This window comes from Parasteatoda tepidariorum, chromosome 1, assembly GCF_982258835.1.
Source record: "Parasteatoda tepidariorum strain Cologne lab strain chromosome 1, Ptep-v5.0, whole genome shotgun sequence".
Classification (NCBI taxonomy): domain Eukaryota; kingdom Metazoa; phylum Arthropoda; class Arachnida; order Araneae; family Theridiidae; genus Parasteatoda; species Parasteatoda tepidariorum.
This window is the reverse complement of record NC_141755.1, coordinates 42,362,648-42,388,576: the sequence shown is the minus strand read 5'-3', so window position 1 is coordinate 42,388,576 and position 25,929 is coordinate 42,362,648. Positions and strand designations below refer to the sequence as shown.

Sequence of the window (25,929 nt, the reverse complement as noted above, 5' to 3'; positions counted from 1 at the left end):
GTAAAATATTTTTAAAGGCTATAAAATGTTTTAATTTTCAGAGCATAATTATTTTTAAAAATAATAGTAATTTTATAATTTGACTCTATCAGTGTAAATTGTGCTTACCTACTTTTTTATCTTTGCTGTAGTACTAAATTGGTATAGTATTTATAACATGAGATTTCCTGTAAACTTGAAAATATTATTTAGTATTAATTTTAGCCAAACTAATAACTAAACTACGAAATAAGTTGTATTTTTTTAAAATGGGAATTTTTATTTAGACTTAAACAGCTGATTGTATAAATTTTACTGCATTATACAATTTTAATATATTTTAAAAGCTTAGCAGCAATGCAAGATTTGCAACATGTATATAAAGTAGTGACTATGTTATTAATCTGGGTATAAATGAAACTTCCTTACACTAAAGAATTAGAAATGAATAGATAAATAGACACATGTTTCACAATTATTTCGTTGGGGAAAAAAACTTTCTTAGTCATTCCATCTCAAACTTCTTTATTTTATAAATTAATTAACATTTAACAAATAAAAATTTTATATGTACAAAACATGAACAAAAGATTTAGAAAATAAATAACAAAAATCTAAATTCTGTAATTTATCATAATATCAAATACACATAAAATATATCAAAACTTTTATCTGGAATGTGAATGTTTATAAACACTTTAGTAAAATAGTAAAGAATCATTCTATGCAATGGATTTACGTTTTTCTGTTCTACTTTACCTGACAATTTTGACAGTCATAAGATTTAAAATATTATTTTTGCCTGTCTGTTTTACATTTAATTTCATCTATTAACTCTTGGCTCATTCCTAAAATTGAGATATCAAAGTCAATTTCCCTTTCCTGATTAATTACTTGTATTGCTAACCTTTTGTGGTTGTGATCTATGGACCACATAGAAGGTAAATACTTTGGCTGCATTGTATCTAAAAAATGCTGTCTCCATATTCTTTCAAGTTCCATCAGACCACTATTTTTGCAAAAATATTCATATACTTTTTGTCCATGTGAAATATAAGCATCATTAGGCATATTAACATCAACATTCAGAGCTTCTTTTAACAAGTCTTTTTCTATAGTTGAGACTTTAAAGTAATCTTTAATTGTTTGCTCTAACTGAATTCTACGAGCTTTTGGGATTTTATCACTTGCTTTTAAAAGAGCCTTAGCCGCGGACTTAACATGAATTAATTCTGAATTGCTTTCGAATTTATCAGTTTTTCTGCAACTCAAAGGTGCACTGCATAAGTCAGCTAATTTCTGCCTCATCGCTTGGTCTATAATATTGCTTCTCTTATGACAGTTTACGCATAACAATACTATATCATGAGATAAATTTTTCTTCATTAATTTGGGAAAAAATTTACGGTATTCTGATGGTATAACTTGCTTGCGGTTGAATTGATCAGCTTTACCGCAAACAACACAACAATTTGATATTTCTTTCGTATAAAATATGTTGTCTAATGTAGGTCTACTGGAAGGTTCAAAGTTCAGTCGCACTGTAAATGGTTCTTGACTTACTACCTCACCTAAACCTTTCATGGCGTACCATTCTGCTTTACCTTTGTCACAGCCACAAAGTACCTCACCATCAGGAGCTATGAGTTGACAATTACCATACAAGAGTTTCTGACGTGGTTTGCTGTAAAGATTTTTATTTGAGTTTGTGGATAGAACATGGTAAGGAGAAAATGATTTACTTGGTTTGTGATTGTAATTTTGTTTAAATTGTAAGTTTATGAAAGAATTAATTTCTTTAGTAATGTTCAAGGAAAAAATAGATAACCACCCTGCTTTTCTTTTTTTAATTTCAAAGAAAAGTCTAGCAGCAACTATAACATCTTCAGAAGCATACTTAATCTGTTCGCTCGACAATTTCGAAGCACCCCAATCGCTACATCGCACACGTTTACTTTTATTAAGTTCAAAATTTAATAATTCTTCGCATAAACTCTTTAATCCTAGGCTTTTCCCATGCAATTCCTTCAAATCTTTTGCCAAGAACCTTAAGTCAATAAAACCTCTCACTTCAAGACCATAGTCTTCAAATAATTTGTTCACATCCTCGTATATTCCTACGCCCACTTTCAAAATGCTATCGTCGGATAAAATAATGCCAATTTTCTCTGGTATAAACCATATTGGCAAACAACATAATCGTATGAGAATACAGCAATCCGAATTATTGCCCAGTTGCAATAGTGAAACAGGATTTCTCTTTCCTTCCTCGTTTACCCACTCGCAATCAAGTCCAATAACTTTCGAGTTTTTTAAAATTGATATAATCTCCGATTCATAATAATTCCAATCATCAATATTTTCAATAACAATACACTTTGACTGTACATTAATTTTTGAATTCCAATATTTGAAAGCTAGAAATCCCGCAGCTGTAGCTAAAACGGCACAACTTGTTTTAATCGGCATATGTGACATATTTCCCTGTAAAAAATAAATATCATAGGTGACCGTAAATAATATAAATGAAAATTAGCGCTAAATGAGTTTCACTTGCATTGCATCATTCAGTGATAATCCTCGAGCGACGCCTCTAAACTTTACAAATCATATTTTGTTTACAAACAAACAGGAACATGTGTTTAATATTATTTCATTTCTTTTCAAATTGAATTATGAAAATTGCGGTAGCCGAGAATTTGAGCAATCTTGGGCTTGGCTATTTGGTTTCATTCCGATATTTTGTGCAAAATTAATTTTTAAAAAACATACACAGCAGCTATCTTGTACTAAATTGTTTTCGTCGTATTTCTGATACTTTTTTTTATTTCATTATTTTCTATTTTATTATGGAATCGTGTAAAGCTAGATATTTGGTCAATTTAGGAATTGGTAACTGGGCGGAGTGAGCTTGACGCTAGCTTTTATCCATCAATCTTCTTATAACCCTATATTGATTGTGAGACCAAACTTTTTCGCCAAAGCAATTGGCGTTGTTTAAACCATAGATATAAAGGCAGAAAGATCAATCACTCGACCAAACGGACGTCACGGTGAACGTTGACATCACTGGTCTAGTAACTAGTTTGTACTCTATATCCACGCCCTCTAGTGAATTGCGGTGCTTGTTTATTGCAGCTGTACATAATTTGTTCTTTTTTATTTGATTTTTATAAGTTGTAATGATTAATAATAATTGATAACATTCAGTCTCTTTGCCAGAAAAATCTGAAATTCGCAAATTTTATGACACATTTTTTTTCCAGATTTTTTTAAAGATTTATAAATCGTAAATTTTAAAATTAAAAAAAAAAAAAAAACTAATATGTTTTTAAAATTTAATTCTTTATATCATTCTGAAATTCAAATATTTGAAATAAAATAAAACACACAATTTATGTACTTACAAAAAATAAATAAATAAATAAAATAAAGAACATTTTAGTAAACATTCCAAGCTAGCCTGTTAGCGTACAATTAGTTTGCTAGTAAAGCGTTTTCTTGGTTTTCATTTGTGTGTAACGGAAATTCTAATTATTTTCATTCAAAAAGTTTTTCAAAGTACGATTTTACTCCTCTATTTCAATAACAAGGTACTTTGATATCTGGGTCGTGTTAAAAGTTAAAAATATAAGAAAAGTATTTCACAGCATCCAATAAGATGAGAAATTGTCTGTCAAGGATGGTAAAAAAATTAATGGTTAAAAAAATACTTCATTGCGATAATGAACATACAGCTGTAATGTTATTATTGTTCAGTTATCTAAAAGACTTTTTCGTGGTTTTCCTTTGCATTTAACGCAACATTTGATTTGTCTAAATTTTAATTTAATTTTAAATAATATATAGGTTACTACAAAAGCTTTTATAAGCATGATTTTACTCTGATATTTAAATTGCAAGTTACTTTGATATCTGGGTCGTGTTAAAAGTTAAAAATATAAGAAAAGTATTTCACAACATCCACTAAGATGACAATTTGTCTGTCAAGGATGATAAGAAAATTAATGGTTAAAAAAATAATTCATTGCGATAATGAACATACAGCTGTAATGTTATTATTGTTCAGTTATCTAAAAGATTTTTTCGTGGTTTTCCTTTGCATTTAACGCAACATTTGATTTGTCTAAATTTTAATTTAATTTTAAATACAATATAGGTTACTACAAAAGCTTTTATAAACATGATTTTACTCTGATATTTAAATTGCAAGGTACTTTGATTTCTGGGTCGTGTTAAAAGTAAAAAGTGTTTCACAACATCAACTAATATGACAATTAGTCTCTCAAGGATGATAAAAAAAATTAATTGTTGAAAAAATAATTCATTGCGATAATGAACATTTAGCTAGAATCCTATTACCGTTCAGCAATCTAAAAGACTTTTTTGCTGTTTTTCCTTGCATGTAACGCAAAATTTGATTATTTCTATTTAGCCTTAATTGAAATAAGTTATTTTCATAACTTTAATGATTATGATTGTACTCCAAGTAACTTATGAGTAATTTTGATTTCTGGGTTGAATTAAAAATAATAAGGACGTTTCCTTATATTCACAAAGATGTTAAGCCATCTATCAAGGACGGGAAGAAAAAAAATTATTGATTATTTAAAAATAACTTCTTTTAGATAATGAACATTTAGCTGGAATACCTATTACCGATAAAAACAATCTGAAAAACGCATTTGTAGTTTTCTTTAGCATGTAACGCAAAATTTGATAATTTAATTTTATAAATTATCAATAATAGATTATTTTATAACTATAGATTATTTTTATAACTTTCTTTTATAACTTTAATAAAATAGATTATTTTTATAACTTTCATAAGTGTATAATTGTAATTCGATACTTAAATTGTGGCTTATTTTGTTTTACTGGTTGAGTTAAAAAGAAGAGTGTTTCGTTTATATTCAGAAAGTTGATACCTTATCTATTTCATAATTTTATAACCGTCGTCGAACAGCCGACCTAATTATGTGCTTACGCCTACTCATGTTTAACTCCGTAAATTCAATTTTAAATCATATCCAAAAGACAGGGAGAGTCCTTTATAAAGTATTGAGAGAAATTTGCCTCCATATTGGACTTCTTGATGGAACTAGCCCGCATTTACGTTACATTTTGAGGAAAACATCCCACGGTTAGCCTGACTTCAAGGAGACTCCTGATCTTCTGAACCACAACGGCTAGGCCTGATTAATAATAAAAAATGGCTGCTTATAAAAAAATAATTTCATTGAGATAAAGATGAACATTTAGTTGAAATCCTATTACCGCCAAGCAATCTGAAAAACATTTTCTAGGTTTTCCTTTGATTGTAACGCAAAATTTTATTACTTTAATTTCAACTTAATCTTGGTTAAAATAAATTATTTTTATAACTTTTATAAACATTGTTTTACGCCGATATTTAAATTGCACGTTACTTTGATTTTTGGAATGAGTTAAAAATTACAAAAAATATGAAGAGCATCTCGCTATATTCACCGAAATAATTGACTGTCTGTCAAAGACGCAAAAAAATTTTTTATTATATAAAAAAAATTCATTACGATTACTGGGCATTTCGCTGGAGCTCTTAAGCGTCAAGCAATCTGAAAGATATTTTCGTGGTTTCCCTTTACGTGTAACGCAAAATATGATTGTTTTCTTAAAAAAAACATTCATAAAGGCAGCAATGTTTAAATATTTACATAAATTATGAATTATTTGATCTATATTCCTTGTAAATCAAAACAAAATGAAGAGCATTTGATTGTGGGCAATTAATTAGCAAGGTACATAGTCTTACGCGGACATTAAGTAATGAATTGGGAGATTTTGATACTGATATATATATATATATATATATATATATATATATATATATATATATTATAATAATTTGAATAATTATTTGTGCAAAGGCATTAATAAAGATCGGAAATTAATAGATAATACAATCGAGTTCATAATAAATATTACGAATAATTATTTTCATGAAAAAGATTTTTATTTTTAATTCTCATCGGAAAATTTAACAAATTTACGGTTGCATGGCTTTAAAAAAATGTGTCATTGATGTGCATTTTTAATTATTACGATTTTAAAACAATAATAGTAAACTTATAAAATTCAAAGGATTTTAGTTTCGAACTCCTTCTGTTAAATCATATTTTTAAATATAAAAAAATGCTAATATAAGCATCTATACTTCAGTTATAATAGAACCAGACGCTTCAAACTAATAACTATGGTTGGATAAGTAAATATCCTTCCTTCGGTTTTAATTAATCTAAGTTATGAAAACCAAAACTAAACAAAACCGAAACTATAGTATATAATTGCTCGTAATCTGAATGATCTCTGCTTTTAAAGCTTCAATAAACAAACAAATAAATTATGAGTAATGAATAGACATCTTTAAGCAATATACAAAATAATATACTGGTTTACGGAAATGAAAAAGTTTTAGAATTTAAATTAAATTGCTTTTTAATGATCAACACTGATTACGCGCAATGCAAAGGTACGGCGGGGATGTCAGAAAATAATCACTACGACGACGCGAACGCCACTTTTTGTGCGTAAAACCGGTCTGTCAAAAGCGTGTTGCTTTTCTACAACCCCCCCCCCCGGGAAAGTTAAATGTCCTTATCCCCTATATTAGTCCCTGGTTTAAACAAAAGCTATTGTTAGAGGAAGCCATTTTCTGTATTTGGCTGCGCGGGATTTCATATTTCATCATCATGAAAGTTTTAATTACAGGTAATTCTTATTAATTAAAGATTTATAATATTAGTGTACGTTTCATAGCAGTATATAAAAAAATTACATGAAATTTTTAAAAAGATTAATGAATTTTATTAAATATCTGTGAATACCACGCGTTAGATTTTAAAGTAAATAGTTTGTAAAATGTATGTATTTTAAGAAAATCGTTATAAAAATTCATTTATCAAAGTTTTTCTCTGCTTCCTTAGAAATCCTTTGTTTGATCTGCCGAAATTGTGTGAAGCAGTTTAGTAATGAAATTTCATTTAGTTAAATTACTTGATTTATGTTTATTTTAGTGACATAATACAGAGGTATCTTTTTTTTCTATGAAATATATTGCTAATTAAAATTTATTTTATATAGAAAGATTAATATTGAATTTTCTTAAAAATAGTAAAGAGAGTTTTGATCATGTCTAAAATAATTTGTTTCAATTTTATTGTAAACTAATCTAAAAACAAAATTCTGATAGAAATGGAACAAATTTAGATAATATTTATCATTTTCATTCACAGTTACTGCATTCATTATTATTCTTTTAGGTTGTCTTAACTATTGAATAAATTATGAGCATGCATACTTTCAAAAAAAAATTATATTCTATAGGTGTATCACATTTATGTGCAAAACAATTTGTACTCAATAATTTGTTTTATTTAAAATACATAATACAAATACTATAATAAATTAGAAGATAATTCAGATTAGCAAGTTATCTTAAATTTAAGTTATCTTTATTGGATATTAATATGAAATTGAATTTTTTCAATTATTTAACTTCTCAAACTATATCTATAATTGTATTTTTTTCATTACCCTAAGATTTTTGACAGTTTATGTGGACAATGTAAAGCAAACTTTTCATATTTCTTCTTTCTCTTCATAAAATACTTTTTTACTAGGTGATTCCCTGGCGAAGTATTTGGCTAATTACTTAAATGCTGAATGAAAATGGGATATCGATGTTTGCACACCCTGGAATCGGTGTGGACAAATTAAGTGTGCAGTTGTGAAGGGACGATTGTGTTTTTGTCTTAATTCATGTTGGTAAGTTGAAATGTAATTTATTTACATATTTAATGATTATGTATCTAAACCATTTGTTGGCATTGTTAGTATCTTGTGTAACTATTCTAATTCAGATACTTATTTATTTTTTTATTAATATTACTTATGGTTGTGCTATAAAATAATAATTTATTTTGCTTTTCTTAAAAATAAAAGAACTAATGATGTGCAATTGGGTACAATGCCCAACTTTAAAAAACTGGCTTGTGTGGCTCATAAAATTTGTGGGGTTATTGGGGAGATTTTGTTTGGTTATCTGTGGAAGAATAATTCTGCCGCCAGGAACTAATTCCAGCCGCCAGGAACTAATAAAAAGAGAAGGGAACTCAGAAGGTATAACTCGTAACCACCCCCGGACAACTATCTACATGTGTTTTTTTTTTTTGTTATTAAATTTGCAAGTTTAAAATCTGTTTAGCACCTTGGCGATTGTAGTTGGCACGGCAAATCACAATACAGAAATATTTCTGAGTTGTTTTTCTCGAACGAAGAGTTTAGAAATTTCTCTTGCTGAAAGATCAGTGTATGCATCAACATTTTGTTAATCTTGGAAACGTCACTATAAAGCGATTCAATGAAGTAATTAAAACTTTGTGAATTTTACTTGAGCTAATGTTCTGTGAATCAGCTTTATCTGTGGATGAATGTATTGGTTAAGATCACATACATTTAAACTGCCAGGGCCATATTCAACTGGCAAACATCTTTGAAGAATGCATAGCAAAGTTGCTAAAAAAAGAAGTGTATTTATACACAACTTTATATACTAATAATATAAAAATATTGTAATCTTGTCTTGACATTTAGCCAGATAACCAGAACTCATCCCATACAAATAAGAAAGAGTAGTCACAGTCAGATATCTGTTTAGAAGAGATTTGGGTCCGTTAACGAACTATTCACAAAATATCTTTTCATAAAAACGGACATTTCACAAAATAATTTATCCTTTACTCAGACCCTTCACAAATTCGTTTATCTTCATTATTGTTTTGTTAATCGAATAAACCCTTCCCGGGGGGGGGGGAGAACGACAGATGTAATCTAAATAAATTCTGTCTTCGGCAGACACTTCTTCCTTTATTCGTCCGAAATGAATATTCTGCGTTCAGCAGTATAGGCAAAATACCAAATATTTGTATGTTGCATCTCTAATTTAGTAGCAGCAATTGCTGTTTATTTTTTAAATTATAATTTTACAGTGTTGGGCATAATCTTGTAAGTCTTTACAATTTAAAAACTCCTTGAAAAAGTTTTTTTTTTTTTTTTTTTTTGCAATAACAGACCCTATTTGCACAAATTCACAAAAACAGGACCCTGGTTGAAAGAATGTGACTTAACGTTTATTTTATATTCACAAATTACAAGTAATTTTTTTCCCAATTTTACAAATACGGACCTTTTACAGAATGTCTGGACAGATCCCTGACAGTACTTGAACAGATTTAGTACTATGATGCTGTAAAGAAAACTATTCAGTAGAGAGTGTTTTTTTCTAATATTCTTATCTGTGCTACTTTACACAATGCAGAAAATTTTTTAGCTGCAATAGAATGTTTTATGACTAGTTCTCTCTCTCAATGATTCTGGTTCTACCCTTAAAGGACAGAGGGAAGATTGTTTAGAGCATTGTACCTGAATTATAAATACTCTTCCACTTTAAATGCCTTTGGTAAAATATACTAAATGAATAATGCTAATAACGCTAATGAATAATGCCAATTGCTATTTCTAAATAGCAATGGGTATATGTTCAACACTAAAAGAGATTATAAAAAATTTTAGATTGCACGGAGATTGGTCTAATTCTATTCTTTGTCAGCTTAAATGAGATCTAGACTCAACAGAAGCTAATATGAGTGTCTCAGTTAGTATCTTTCTCTTTTATTACTATAATGTTTTGATTATTCGGAGAATTGTATATTTTTAACAGTGGCATTATACCTTAATCGTTGTGAGTTTTTTTCCCCCAACTGTATTGTTATAGTACGGATTGTTTACTGTTAGTACAGCACTGTTTATAAATTATTACAGTATTAATAAAATAATTAAAGTCAGAATGAATTAAATGATCTTTTAATGTTTATCAGTATTTGTCTTTAATCACACCGTGGTTAAGGAAAAGACAGTGCCCTACCAGTTAGTATATTCCTCTTTTATTAATAATATATATTCTTTTACTTTGATTATTTCAATTATTTAAAAATATTTATTAATTTTGTTTTTATCAGTGGCATTTATTGCATTCTAAATAAAAACTAATTTAATGTTTGATCTAGATACTAATAAGTTCAGAAAATTAATTTATGATTTTATTTTTTTATTCTTGTAAAAGGTTTAGAAAATAATATTCATTAAGGAACTGGTGATGTCGACCGAATTTAGATGATTAGATACTAAAAAACTGGGAACAGTGCAATCAAACCTGAACAACGGACAAACACATCAACATGTACTGGCTCATCATTAAAAGTCAGCGTGGGGATAACACAACATGCACATTCCATGATCCATCATGGATTCGTGCCTTTAAGAAGCCTACGTGGCTGTCTCTAGGGTAAACGGTGACTCAACAGTGCACACACCAACTGAACAATTGGCTGTGGGGTCATTTATGTTGTGTAAAGAAAATATAATAAAATCTGTGCTGTGACTAACTATTAAATGCTGTGATGTAATGTCCTGTGATTGTCTTGTTCTTAAAGCCATTAGTCTTTATATGTAAACCCTGATTGATGCTGCAATAGAAATATTAAATAATATTATTCAGACACTTTCCCTCTCTTTCAGATGTAAGTAACCTGACTAAATTGGGGATCTGCGAAAAGAAAATATCGAGCAACAAAGCTAATGTTGCAATAATTTACACTCCTTTTTTATGTCTTGATTTTAAAGTGACAGATGTGTCAAATCCCCGAGTATGAGTTTGAGTGATGCTTCCACCCAAAAGAGTTGTGAGACCACTCTGAAAGTGTCGCAAGTATGCCATATGCGTGGAAAAAGATGGATATGCCAGATTTAATAATAATAAAAAAAATTATGTTAATCTGTGCTTATAACTTAAAACTTATACTTCTGTGCTAAATGTTCTTTCACTCTGTAATTCAAATTGATTCAAACTAATGTATGCAATCCTTTATTAGATTCACCTTTATTAGTTGTGCTTTTATCTATATACTTAATCATTGGTTGAAATCTTAACAAGGTATCTTGATTACAATATTAATTTGAAGCAACTTGTTCTCTTCTAGCTTTTGCCTGGATTCTGCTGATGATTCATGTTTGTCCCGGGGAATGGTCTCACAGCATTGTCTGCTTAAAGCTTTTCTGTGAGATATATTTACCAGGACTTGATTTTCTACAATGGTTTATGCAGAGTCTCATTTAGTTTGAAGAATATCTCTGTACCGTAACAAGATAACATTTCAGTCATTGATTTTGCTATATGTATTAAATATAATTGTATATTTTTTAAATTCATAAAAATAATTAAGCTCTTTATTTTCCGGCACGGTTGTCAGTTATTAATATAACTGAAGTCTTTGATTGGATTCTGATCCACTGTAGAATTTTAAAGTAACACGATTTCTATTTTTTTATCTAGAAAAATGCTTTTATTTTACAGCTGGCTAAGCAGACAATAGCATAGCTGCCAACTGTTCAGAATTTTTCGAATCTGTTCCTAATTTTTAAATCCAATCTGATATTTTTATAAAAATTCTGAATTTTCATAAAATTTTTGATTTTAAACCAATCCTTTTTTCTGATCGCCACAAGCATGCATCCTGTGATTATTGTGCTAAAGTAATTTTTAGTAGCTTTTTATTGGAAAATATTATTCCAATAGGAATTGGGAAACGAAAAGCGTTAGTTAACTTATTTTTAATGAACTGTAATTCAACTTTTTTTTTATTTTCAACTAGCTGAATATCCACTCTTCGAACAGGATTAATAAAATCAAAAAAACAATAACTCGGTACTGAACAACCCAATGAAATCGTGGACAAAACTGAACGGTATATACTGACAAAATTAATAAGCAAAAACATAACAAAACCTGTTTTTTGTTGTTCAGCCCATTAAAATTGAGATTAACTGTATTCAACATTATTAGGCATACTATCGAAATGAACCATTAACTTGGAATTTTTGTAAATAAGTAATTTTTTTAATTTATATAATAGGAATTACCCATATTAATTAAGCATCATTGGCGACAATAATAGTATGGCGCTTGTTTACGATTAGTCAATACGAATAAGTACCTGAACTCCATAAATGTTGCTTTTTGTATCATAATGGCTTACTTTTTAGTATTTCAATATGCATCTATTACATTACTTAAATGAACTGAGCGTCAGCATTAACACTTTGACTCAGAATTTTCATTAAATATATTTTTTTTCATTATTTCTTTTTATTTATTCATGTCAGGATAGGTGAGAAATAAATTTAGAAGTTTAATAATATTTGGTGAGATGAAATATAATGTGAAACACCTTCCTGCATAAAAAGTCAAATATTTCAAACGCGGTTCACTTCCAAACAATTTAACTAATATGCAGTTATTTAAATCTTAGCGAAACAGTTATTTATAATTGAAACTTTTTTAATTTACAAAATCATTAATACATTTTCGAATATGAATCAAAAAAAGATTTTTACAAACTAATTATTTTGAATTTTATATTTCAGTAAAATATATAATTCCGTAATCTAACAAATATTTTTTATCAGCTGTTTGACTTTTTATTTTTAAAGAGAGAATACCAAAAAAATATATATATTCTTACTAGGAATTAAAAGGCCAGAGAAAAAGAAAAGAGGGACAGCGGTTAATAAAACTGAAGTAATTTTCTACGTTTTTCCTAAGCAAATTAGTACCACTTTCCCATTAATTTTGCCTTTCATTGCAAAAGAATTTTTTTTAAATTTTAATTACCGCTGTTTTAAAATTATTTACTTATACCGAAACACATTTTGACAGACGTGACAAATTAAATACGTGATTTCAGATAACTTTAGAGATAATTTGGTGACATATTGCTACCACGTAAATTTTTTTTTCATTGTTGTTGTTTACGTCGCACTAAAGCTGCTCAATGGGCTATTGGTAACGGTCTGGTAAACATTCCTGACAATCATCTGAAGACATGCCATCACAATTTTGAACTCTGCCGAGGTGAGGCTCCCTTCGCTTCGATAGACCGACGACATGCGCGTGAAGTCAAGTACTTACGTATAACATTTTAACGAGAAACAATACCTCACACCCTCGGTCCCTTCACAGATTGATCCAAGTAGTTTTTCACCCGCACGCTGACAGCGGCCAGATATGCTCGACTTCGGTGATCTGCTGAGAACGTGACAACAATCAGTCAATTGCGGAACTGTTGTTGATTGAAATTATGACGTAGCGAGAAAAAAAAACTAAATAAAGTACAAGCAATAACTCTTTTTTATTGTTATTAAATAGAGCTATAAAGTATCGATGATGTTATCTTTAAGATTTTTGAGGAAACAACGGCTAAGGCTTAACCAGTCAACCCCGCTTAAAGGAATATCATCAGTTCCAGCCAAATCTATGCAATTGAGCGGGTTATTCGATTAAAAGGATAGTGCAATATTCTATCCTAAATTTCTGCGAAATTTTATTTTTAATGGTATTTAATGCAAATTATAGTGTTTTGATTAAATAAACTTAGTTTTATGATCAATAAACAATTTTGATTAATAGTATCTGTGTTAGTATCATAAAATATAAATGTCATTTAAAGTTATATAAAAATAAATCAATATTAGTGAATAGTATAATATATAGGTACTAAAATATTATTTGATCCCTTCCGAAAAAATCTATAATTGAAGACTATTTTTATACCCGTTTAATTCGTCAATTTATCAAAATTAGATTTTCCCTTTCAGTTTCTATTAAAACTTTCATGAATAATTGCGTATTCCTCTCAAACGCATAGTCAGATTATTTATTTTAAATTTTTTTTTTCTAACCTCGTCTTGAGAATTTCCAAATTAATGAGCTATTTTAGTTTGGAATTTTTTTTAATATATCGTTTCCCAGATTCATTGCCCCCCCCCCTCGATTAAGTCAAATCCATCCTTTTCTCGCTGAACTTGCAATCATTCTCAGAGTTATTCTCTGGATTAAGCAATAATTATTCTTACTTAAGAGAAAGACACACTGTATACTGATTTGTTACGTTTTTGAAATTTTTTCTTATGAAAGCTAATAGCGCACCAGGAGGGGACCACAAATCTTGACTACAAAACAAATCACTCTGTACCTTTTTAAAATTCTAAATGATGTGTAAGTAAGTACAATTTGTCTAAAGTAAGAACTCCCCTATTCGTCTGGACCTGTGGGGGTGACTATGGTAACAAGGTATAACTATTTCAAATAGGGGTGTGGGTCACTATTTAGGATATATTTTGTCTCGGGTGGGGGAGAGAAAGGGAATCATTTTTCTTCATATTGCCCTAAAGCAGTGTTTCCCAAAGTGTGGTACGCGTACCCCCAGGGGTACGGGAACAGTTTAGCGAGGGTACGCGTCCTTATGCGAAATATCTTGCAATAAACGAAAATTTCAAACAAACTTATTTAAAAACAAAGCTAGCCATGAAAATTTACGATTACGTATTTTTCTATTTGCTATTTTTTGCGGAGTTTGCAGTTAATAATTAGTGGTGTCAACAGCCAGTTGTGATTTTTAACTTTTGTGCAATTTTTTTTTATAGTAAAAAATACACTCATTTTTTTATTAGTGGTACACAGCATTACGAAAAATTTAGAAAGGGTACACAAAAGTCATAAGTTTGGGAAACACTGCCCTAAAGTAAAGAGAAGCTACCCTCCCTGAAATTCGCTATTCTTGTTTCCTTAGCAGCAGACGGCCTCAGATTTAGTGGCGGGGGGAGTTCTTACCGTAAACAAACTATAATTCAAAGAGGGGTAAAACACTCGTCGCTCACTTCAATGTATAACTAGCAGCAAGATTAGATTTTTTTTTCAATTTTACCCCTAACACCTGTTTAGACCAACTAATGAACAGGACCCTTTTGAAGTGACCACCTATTGTATCCTTATCTTAACTGAAAAACGAAAATTTCATTTTAGTTAGTGAAGCATTTCTCCAAAATAAACAAATTTTTTTCATTTCAGTACCTCTTCTTCATGCAATTAGGCGGGGACAAAAAACAAAGAATCTCAGTTTAAACGGGGAAGTTTAACATTAGTTGCATACAAAATGATTTGGTTCCATTCGTGTAAGCTTGTTATTCGATTATCCGACATGTAATTAAGTGGACATGACGCAAGAAAGTTCCAATCCGTTTTTCGCTCGAACGGTTTGTAATATAATGTTTTAATGTGAACAATAATCTTCGTGCGACGAACTATTAGTATGCCAAATTTCATTGCTCTCTGTCGGATGGTTTAGTCCAGGGGTGGCAAACCTTTATGTCTCAACGTGCAATTTTTTCTAAAAAAATGTTTAATGAACTAGTTAATGTATAGTTTGTCTAAAGAAAAAACTCGCCTAGCCATTTGTCAAGACCCTTGGCGGTGACTATGGTAACGAGGTCTAACTATTTCAAGGGATGTGGGGTCATTGCTTAGGACAGATTTTGGCTAAGATTCAGCGAGAGTAAGAGGACTTTTTTTCCAGTCTATTGTGTTAGCCCTAGAGTGAAGAGAAGCTACCTTCCCTCCCCCCCAATGCCCTCCTGTGTTAACATTGTTCGTCAATTCGGACATTAACAGGGCAGATTTGTTGGCCTCTCTTACAAGGGCACCATATTAGGTGGGCCAACGTTGCTCCCACAGTAAGGACAGATAGTACAGAGAAGAAAAGTAAGAACATCCATGCCTTGCCCGGGATTCGATCCCAGAACCTTTCTGGTGCAAAGGCAGTTCCCTAACCCCTCCACAGGCCGGTCGGCTAGCTACCTTCCCTGGAATACGCTATTCTTGTATCCATAGCAGCAGACGGCCTCAGACCATGTGGCGGGGGGAGTTCTTAGCTTAGACAAACTATAAATACTCTGTTAAATTCTGCATCCATTTATAATTACATTCATGTTTTTAAAATATAGGAAAAAACAAGTGAGTGCGAGCGAAAAGGACACATAGCCTCTAACATAATTGGATATAAATAGGAGAACAGATTTTAAATTATCTTAAGTTAAAGCTAGACGCCCGGTGGCTGAGTGGTAGTGCTTTGCGCTCCCGTGCCACCGGTCCTGGGTTCGATCCTCAGGCCGGGCAAGGTTGACTCAGCCTTTCATCCCTTAAGTGGGTAGACAAATGAGTACCAAGCATGCTTGGGAACTAAACACTTGGGGTTCCGCGTTCGGCTGACCACCTAACTGGAACATCTGCTCCTGTACCCCAGAGCCCAATGTCAAGAAAACTGAGATGGGCCCAGTAGGCCTTGGCCCCCTAGGGGCTGTCGCGCCACTGAGTTTAGTTTAAGTTAAAGCTACATTTTTTTCCTTCGGCGTAATTTAGTTAAGCTAAGATTATAAGAAGTAAAATTATGACCGCGGCAGTACCTATAGAGTGGGGGGAGTCTCTCCCCCCTCCCTATATATATGTGTGTGTGTAACATAAAGCACTTCAACTAATCTTTTTATGTTATTCCTTTGTCGAAGTCTTTTTCTTAATTTACTATTCTAAACTAAACGCTCTTGCACTTTAATATTCATATCCTGTCTTGTAATCTACTTTTGGTTACTCGAGTAACAGTTTTGATTTTTCCCCTTATTTGAACTGAGAGAAAGACTTTTTCACTCGCCTTATTTAAAATATAGATTTTGTTTTATAACCGTCGTTGAACAGCCAACCCAATTTTAGGTTTACGACTCCTAATGTTCAACTCTGTAACCTTGTAATTTTGAACAAATTCAGAAGACAAGGAAATTTTTGTTTCAGTACCCTCAGAGGTATTGATTTGTTATAGGAACATGGAGGACTTTGCAACTCGATAGATTTAACTTGCATCAGTCACCATTTACTACACGGGCAGTCTTCGGCCGGCTGTGGATGAACCCACGAACTCTTGGGCATGGGTTCAGTGCCCTACTATCCAGGCCTATAATAGATAGATTTTATTTTATTTTATATCCGTCGTAGAACAGCTGATCCAATTTTTGGGTTTACGACCACTAATGTTCAACTCCGTAGTTTTGTAATTTTATAATTAAAAACTGTAAAGTTCCGCCCCTTGTTTACGTTGCTGATCAACCCTCATGGTTGCTTCTCATTAATCATTGCGGATTAAGAGAAAAAAACCGTTTATTTCCATAAATTACGATCGAATTGCTATTTACATTTTGAAGATGACTAAATTTAGACAAAACAATAAAATTGGTGCCAATCAAAAAAATTGGAACATCCTGTAGAGTTAATACTCAGTGAAGATGGAACCAAGGGAAAGAGTATTCGCCTCCGAATGAGGTGAACCAGATTCGAATCCCAATAATGGCTGGTCGATGCGAATTCCGCACCCGGCTTGCACCTACTACAGTGCTGATGCAAAATATCCTCCACGGTAGACGGATTATAGGATTTCGTGGTTTTTTTCTTCGTGTAACGCAAACGCGGGTTAGTTTCAATAAAAAAAAATTCCCAACACTTGATCCAAGAGTTCCCTTGTCTTCTGGATTGGGTACAAAATTACAAGGCGACGTTGTTGAACATTGGTAACAGTAAACCCAAAATTGGGTCGACTGTTGAACGACGATTATGAAATAAAATAAAAACCACGCGCTCCAATCACAATATTTTTCAGTAATATCCCGATTATTTTTTTTTTTTTGAGAGTCAGATTTAAAGCTCTTAAATATCATTACTTAAACTGAATAACATATTTGAGTTTGGATGGAGTTGGATGACTGCATTCAAATCATCCTATTACAATCATTGTTGTCGAAACTGGTTGTCGTAATAATTTCATTTAAAAACAATAAAAGGTTTCAACTTAAACAGGGCATTTCATGAAGTTCAACCTTAATGTATATTTTTAAAATCCTTGATGAAATTTAAGTAAAAAAACGAGTACACACATTAAGGGTCATAAATTAATATTTAGGCAAGGAAAAAAAATCAAAATTTAATGAATCACGACTGATGAAGGTGGGATTGACTAAAAACTTGTGATTACTAGAGTAAACAAAACTTAGAAGGCGCTTAAAATTTAACACGTTCGTGTGTCATCGGCCATTCAAACTGGTTTTCTATTTTTCATACCGCCTATTTACCAATTAATTTAACTGATACGATGAAGTTGTCATTTTTTCTCCTCTATGAAATATCAATTTGCAGCTTTAACAACGTGTTAGATGTAATTACAGAACACCCTGTATGATATACAGTATTTTACGTGATTATTAATTAGGTAATTTTCACAATCAAATTTAAATTTTAATAAGATAAATAGCTTTTCTAATACCTAAAATTTAAAAATATCATTTTTTAACTTCTTGTAATTACTACGTCTCTTCAAAATTATGTTGAAAAATTATGATGTTAAGAATGATATAAAATGTTTCATACCTTTTAAAATACACTTCTTTTTATAATCATTAATGAATAAAATACAAATAATATTTAATTCTTAAAGGTTAACATTCAACGTTAGTTTTGGACAAATAAATTTTACTGTAATGTGAAAATATTTTTAAATTCTTGAATTTAACTTCATAGATACGACGGAAATGCGAATTGTCATAGCATTTGTGCTCATATTTTCGACCGCTCTTTAGAATGAGCTATTGTTAAAAGTTGCATAGATTTTACGAAGAAAAGAACAACTTAGTGTTCAAACGATATTGAGGAGCATTTAGAATGTCGAAGGCACTTAGGAAAAAAAAAAGTAAATAAATAAAATTCTGCTGCTTTTATCCTTGTGTTTCATACTAGGTTTATCAGGCATGTTGCAAATATTGATGAGCTTTCTTAGAGTTTTTAATATCATTGACGTTTGGAACAGTATAGTCGATTCTGGTAATGCTGTCATTAAACTATAAATGAAATTTCATCTAGAAAGAGTCGGCCCAGTTTGAGCTCCATCCTAAGCACACTTCTCTTCAAATACAATTAATTCATATATAAAATGTAGCAAATCAAAATTGAAACATTATTTATTGATTACCAGTTAACCTCACTATTTTCCTTAGTAATAAGCAATGAAAACTCACCACTCATGCTCTAAGGAAAATCTTTTTCAATGGTGCATTAGAGTTCAAACAGCGATTTTACAAATGAACAATTAAAAATAAATAATAAAAAGTACTGTTAAATTAATGGGGTAATGCCTTTTCATTCTATGCATGAATCATGGGGATAAGTATAGGCTTACTGTTAGCGGGTTGCAGCCCAAGAATAGTCAAAGGGTCATCTAAGAAACGACAAAAATAAATAAAATAAGAAAAGCTATATCCAATAATTTTTTGAAAAAAATGTCAAAATTCGAAAACTGCTAAACAGTATGAGAAAGAGCCTTAGTGCAGATTATAAATAAAATGCCAATTCTTAACTAAATATTTAACAAATCTCATTTTCTGTATTAAATGTATAAAAATTTATTTTAGCCATGATAAAAAAATGAAAAAAAAAATTATATATGTGTAACCTGTTACGAAAAAATGAAACTTTACTTTACTTGTAGCTTTTTTTTAAGACTATGTAAAAAAGCAGCTTCTTTTTTATATTAGGTTTTATTTCATACCAAACTTTGAGTACATTAACATTGATACAAATGGTAAATAAATTAAGAATTTAATATACTTTTTATGACCATTTAAACTGTAGTTGATTTAGACTAAGAAGAAATAATACACTTCTCCATTTGATTACAAAACAAAAAATTATTATTTTAGGCTATAAAGTAGCAGTAACCATGTAAGCATAAACAAATACTGTTAATTCAAATAATAACCAACAATTTAATTCTATTTACTTAAGTTGATTTGAAATGAGATCCACAATCCCTTAAGATGTTCTTTGGTCTCTTTATGTTTCTAAACAAAGCATAAAAAATAAATGCCCTTTTAACATAAAACGAGACAGTTGTACTGTAAAAAAAATTTCTTCCTTCATGTTTCAGCATTCATACATAACTTTTTCAGAAAAAAAAATATATATATATGCTAGCAACATTTAGACCAATTTAAATTAGATATTCATCCAACACAAAACAATCCTATAAAAAAATTTCAAAAAAAACTTTAATGAAATAAAAATTAGAGTAAATTACTTACACTTTTTAATATTGTCATCAATAAACAAATTTTGTGTATTATAAAATCATATTATGATTGTGAGAAATAGAGACACTTTTTAGAAAAGCCACACAATCTCCGGTACCCAAAAAAATCAATTAAAGCAGACATGAAAGCCACACATCAATTAAAACGAAAATGTATTCAAATTCATCTGAAAGTAAGATCCAGTCAGTGGTGTTACATCCTTTAGAACTGCTCTTAGAAGATATTAGAGGGTATGTTGTTATTTTGCAGTACAGTCAATGGTGGATACGATGTATTTTAGATGTAAATATAAACTACGAAGAAGTTAAAATACGTTTTCTACAGCCTCATGGACCCTTACTGTCATACTCGTACCCACGGAAGCCTTTGATATTGAAAGTAAATAAATCACGGATCATTTAGAAGGTTGAAGTACTAACAACAACAGGTTAAGACTTTTTCATACCGTCTGATGAGATAAAAATAATTAACAAAAAAATAGCACTACATCATTCCTAACTATTTCATAAAATTTTATAATGCTTATATGTTTAAAAAATTACTAATTCTGTTCATAACATATTGTAACAGAGTTAATAATCATAATTTTAATTTTATAAATTATTTTCTATGAAATAAATGTTATTCATATCTTGTAACTATTTTAAATATTTTTTGCATATCAAAAGGTAAACCATTTTTTAATAAGAAAAATATAATACACTTGCTAAAAATAAAAATGTTATTTTCGATACATTTTAGGAGCCAAAAGTATGGGATAAATATTACTTTTGGTATGAATGATCATTGATTTATATATTGGTTTAAGAATTTTAGGCTTTTTACTCAGTTTTCTACGTATATTGTATGAAATGTCTTAAAGGGGGAAAAAGTTGTACAGCATACCACTTTCAATTAATAAAAATTTTGGTTTGCAATAATTAATGTTTTTTTTTTTTTTAAATTTCAATTTCTATGCTACAAATTTGAAAGGTGTAGAAGAATGTTGCAGTCAATAAAAAATATTTCTTTCGTAATTCTTTGAGATCACATATCACAGGTCAAAGGCCTAATCAGGTTGCTTTGAAAGTTGACCTAGCCTCAGAAAGTCATATAAGGTATCAAATGAAAGGTCTATTACAATGGTGTTTCAAATCTTTTTTTCAACACCATTTACTTTCTTCTAAAGTAAAAAAAAAGTAACTTATAAAGTAAAGTTCTTAAAGTAACTTTTTTTAAGTAAAAAAAAAAAGTTGCAGTTATTTATATGCATGCAAGTTAGTGGTTTTTTCAATGAAAATTTTATTTTTTCACGTGTTTATAACTTGGACAAATTTCAAATTAAAAACTGTTCGAATTGTTTACATTATCATGTGTGCATGCTCCACCAAATTTCATTAAAATAGTAGGGGGGTCAGTTCAAAAGTGATTGATCTGTTGTGGAATGACTCATTATGAAATTTTTCCTTTGCTAATATTTCCTTCTACTTATTATATAAATATAATTCAAATTTTAAAGGATCTTTTTGATTGATAGTTTCTAAATCAAAAAATAAAAAATTTTACTCTTATATGCTTCAAATATAGATTTTTATATATTTATTATTTGATTGTTACAAAATTGTTTTTCTAATAAGGCAGTGGTAAGTTTAAAAAAAGCAACATTTTTATACTAACCACTTGATGCACATTTGACCTAACTCTTAATACACAGCAGTAAATATGTAATCAAAAATCTAATCTATCATCATAAAAGTAAGTAGTCAACTATTTCGAAAATAAATTTCATGTAACATGAATTTTTTTCATTTCCAATATTATTGTTATTTCCACAGAATTTTTATCATTTCCAATATTATTGTTATTTCCACAGAATTTTTATCATTTCAATATTATTGTTTATCATGATGTGCTTAGATTCACAAATATATTATTACTTTTCATTACTTCCAAATAAATATATAATAATTGATAACCACATAAAAATTTTATCGATAATTTTTAAATCTTGCCATAGTTTTATTAACTAGCCATAATTTTATTTTATTAAAACTGCTTGTTACAAATTCATTTATAAAATGTTATAAGTAGAAACACTTTTAATGTCGAATAAACATAATATATAAACACTTAAACATCAATTTGCACTTTACTGCAGAATTATTTTTTATGTTACAATTACAATGCTTAATAATTAAGTACAAATGTTAGGAAATATGCATAGGATGATTAGACATTACATGGCATGATTATTCTTTTAATTTAGATCCGAATTTTCTTTTCCTTACAACAGAACGTAAGAAAATTATATAAATATTGCAGCTAAGCTTTTAAAAGAGAATACTTAATTTAAAAATATTTAAGAGCACCCGTTAACATACTCTTAATATCAAAATGACATAATTTTATTTAAAAACAAATAATAAACACAGCAAAGAAAACATTCATTTTTATTGTTACATTTATAAATATCGAAAACATTTTCGCCTAATTTCTTTTTTAAGCACAAATCTCCTCTTTTCCAGTGGCTGTTTACGAAATAAATGTAAACACAATCCATCAATGAACCAATTGTTTCATCACACCAAGTACGAGATTACGCGAGAACACAGACAGGCGTGCACAAAATTATTGAAATTTTTATTTTAATTCACAATAAACGCGATAACTTCTCAAATTCTTGCAACCATGAGTGATACTCAACAGCCAATCACAGTGCGAAAAGCCCATTGATCCGACGTTATCATCTCCTTGTTGCCATTCTGTAGTAGAAACTATGGTTTAAAATTAGTTACCAATTCCTTAAAAGATAGAGACCCGTAAAGCTAAGGGGGTGGCGCTAGTGGTTAAATTGCTCTCGCAAGACTTCCGGGTTACTGCTTCCGATATATTTTTACGCCACAGATAGAAAAAACGCGCCATCATATCTTTTGCAGTATTTCACCTGCACCGAGTTCTTTCTTTCAGCCTTTAAACTTCAGCATTCCCATACAGCAAATTTCGTCCTAAAGACATCCCAAAACATTCCGAACACTCCAGGAACAGTCATATCCGTAGAGTGTCAGAAGAAAGAATTTCGTAGGATGTCCCAAATAGACAGCAATATGACAGGCCTTTCAAAGGAGTGTTTTAGGAGTCTTGTAGGATCATCGTTCAGCGCATGCGTGTTAACTTCAATTTTACCGTTAATGTTATTTCTTTTATCCAGCGACAAGAGCAATTCTGCTAGTCAAATCTAAATAATAAGGTATTTATAAGCTCAAATATCTTTATTAGTTTCTTTTTTGTTTATCTTTCTTTTTTTCATAATCTATTTATATAATTGATTTATAAGTGTACTTGAACCCCGTCATTATCTTTAATATCTCAATTGCAATGTTTACATGCATGTTTGCAATGTTTACATACATTACTAAAAATTTAAATGCGGAGTTTATTTAATTTTTTCATAATTATTGAGAAAGCTTTATTTTTATTATTTCGTGAGGCAAATTTTTATTTGTTCTGATAACTCATTCTCTCTATTATTTTTGTTTTCTTCCTTTAACTTGTTATTTGGCATGTTTTTTTTGGTAACCCTAAATTAATCATTTCTTCTAATTACAGATGAAATGATCTCAATTAAATTATCTCAATGTTGCTATTCATCTTCATTATTTAGTATATTGTTATTTTACCATTTCTACATAATTTTTTCTATAAATTGTCTATGAATGGTGTTCTCAATATGAATGTAAACAATAACAATCTCCAACTCAATACTTGCTTCTGCTTATTCTGCTTGGCTATATTTTCAATAAATTTTTAATGATTGTGTCATTTACATGTCAATTCGCTTTTTTAAAATATTGTTATTTGTATAATTTTTTTTCTTTCTCATAGTCTGCTAGATTGCAAAGTCTTGATGGAACTGATTTTAAAGAACATACAAGACGAGCTATTCGTCACATCATGCCTGATGATGTTGTTGAACTCTAAAGCTGGATGGGCGATAATGAAAAAAAAGATATTTTGGTTATAGAGTGTCAGGCGCAATTATTGGTAATATTTAATCTCTGTTTATATATATATATATATATATATATATATATATATATATATATATATATATATTATTTCATTTGTAGTTTGAGAGTATATAGTTAACATTTGTGTTGCTAAAGTTGCCTTTCTAGAAAATAAATCTTATTTTTAAAAGTATTTATACCTATTAAAATGGTATTATTATTATTAAATTTAGTTGTCAAATAAACATCTATAGCCAGCTTTATTAAGCATCTATAACCAGCTTTTTTTTAAACTTTTTAATGTACTATAATTTCAGTATTCCATAAATTTTCAATGAGTTTATAAATTTCTAACATTAGAATAATTTATGAGTGTGTAATTGTTTGAAATAATATTGTTATTAGTATCACCATCTCCTTTTCCAGTCACAGTAGAATGGTAATCATATGATACTTAAGTTATCCAACACTTCTTTTGACTTGCACTTTAAAGTATTCTTATCATAGTTACATGTGTTTGTACTAACAGCTTTAGCATTATTACAGTTGTTGTAACTAGATTCTTCTTATAACAATGAATCAAAAATGTATCAAATCATTTTATTTTTTATGAACTAGTATTAAGTTACGTATGATGGGCAATTGAAAAAGCAGCTTAACAAGGTCACCCCATAATATTTTCCCTGAGAGTAATTGAAATCTGGGCTTCTACTAATTTAGTTTGAGATACCTTTTAAATAGGTTCTGAAATAATTTTATGTTTATTCATAAAAATACCTACTGGTTTGTTTATATTTTCTTTTTGTTATGTTTTAGAGGCTGTTTGCTGGTATTTTCACAAACACTTAAGTAAATGAAGTTGGAAGCATTATTAGAGGCTGGTTGTACCATGCTAAAGAAAGAAGAATTTATTCTGTAAAAAAATTAAAGAAATAATTGTGCAAATAAAAGTTTTTCTTATGTGATTCTAATATTGTTTTTTTTTTCTATTCTCATATTTATTTGCATACACTAAATTTATGCTGCAAAAAATAGATAAATCCTTGAAACATGTTATCATTTTTGATATCTTCAAGATACTGATTTAAGTATGCCTTCAGCTAACAATTCTTCAGCAAAACATGGCAACAGCTGTTTTAGTTTGTATATAAAAACAAATAATTTTCTAATTTTATTTGTTTTTTAAATTGCATCATTGACACAATAACTAAACAATAAAGTATGTGATCCATAAACATCTATTTTGAGTTTTTGATAAAATAGTCACAACTTCATTTAAACTATTTATAATATAAAATATTTTTTAGTAAATTTTGCAGAAGAATGTAATGAGAATTATTTTGCCAATTAACTAGTTTCAATTGATAATACGAGAAATTTAAATATTAATGCGAAGTTCTCAGTATTAGAGCAGCATTAAAAAGAAAATTATTCATTATTTTATTATAAGATATTTAATGAATCTACTACATTAAACAATATGAGCAATAATGAAGCAATCGTAAATTACAATGTACATAAAAGATTCAACAAGTTTCATAATTTAATTTAATAAGAAATATTCTTTACAGAAAACTAACGCTAATTAGGAGAATGGTAACCTTCCTTGGTGTTCAAAGGGTACATCCAATTAGACTTTTTAATAATGGCCAAGTTTTTATTCCAAACAATAGAAAAGTGAAATCCAATTATCTTGCATATTTTTGTATTAAAATGATACATTATTCTTTTCTTTAGATACGTTTGTTTATTAGCTGTTTTACTCCCTTTTCCTTTACTAATTTTCCTAAAAAAATAGTAGAGGAATAGCCCATTTTTCTGGAAAAATAAGAGTGGTATACAAATTAAAAAC

At 29.6% G+C, this 25,929-nt stretch overlaps 2 long non-coding RNA genes and 1 pseudogene across 3 annotated transcripts; 2 read left to right on the top strand and 1 right to left on the bottom strand.

The window, feature by feature from the left end:
* Positions 1-487: 487 nt before the first annotated feature.
* LOC107445616 (exonuclease 3'-5' domain-containing protein 2 pseudogene) lies at positions 488-2,829 on the bottom strand (annotated as a pseudogene). Its single transcript, XR_015433520.1, has one exon. The product of XR_015433520.1 is annotated as an exonuclease 3'-5' domain-containing protein 2 pseudogene (transcript).
* A 3,768-nt stretch (positions 2,830-6,597) lies between these two features.
* Positions 6,598-11,036, top strand: LOC147816413 (uncharacterized). The gene is made up of 3 exons (XR_015433519.1): positions 6,598-6,729; positions 7,641-7,785; positions 10,597-11,036. It is a non-coding gene; the product is annotated as an uncharacterized LOC147816413 (long non-coding RNA).
* Positions 11,037-21,023: 9,987 nt separating this feature from the next.
* LOC147816412 (uncharacterized) lies at positions 21,024-25,048 on the top strand. Its single transcript, XR_015433518.1, has 3 exons — positions 21,024-23,317; positions 23,953-24,111; positions 24,894-25,048. It is a non-coding gene; the product is annotated as an uncharacterized LOC147816412 (long non-coding RNA).
* Positions 25,049-25,929: the final 881 nt, after the last annotated feature.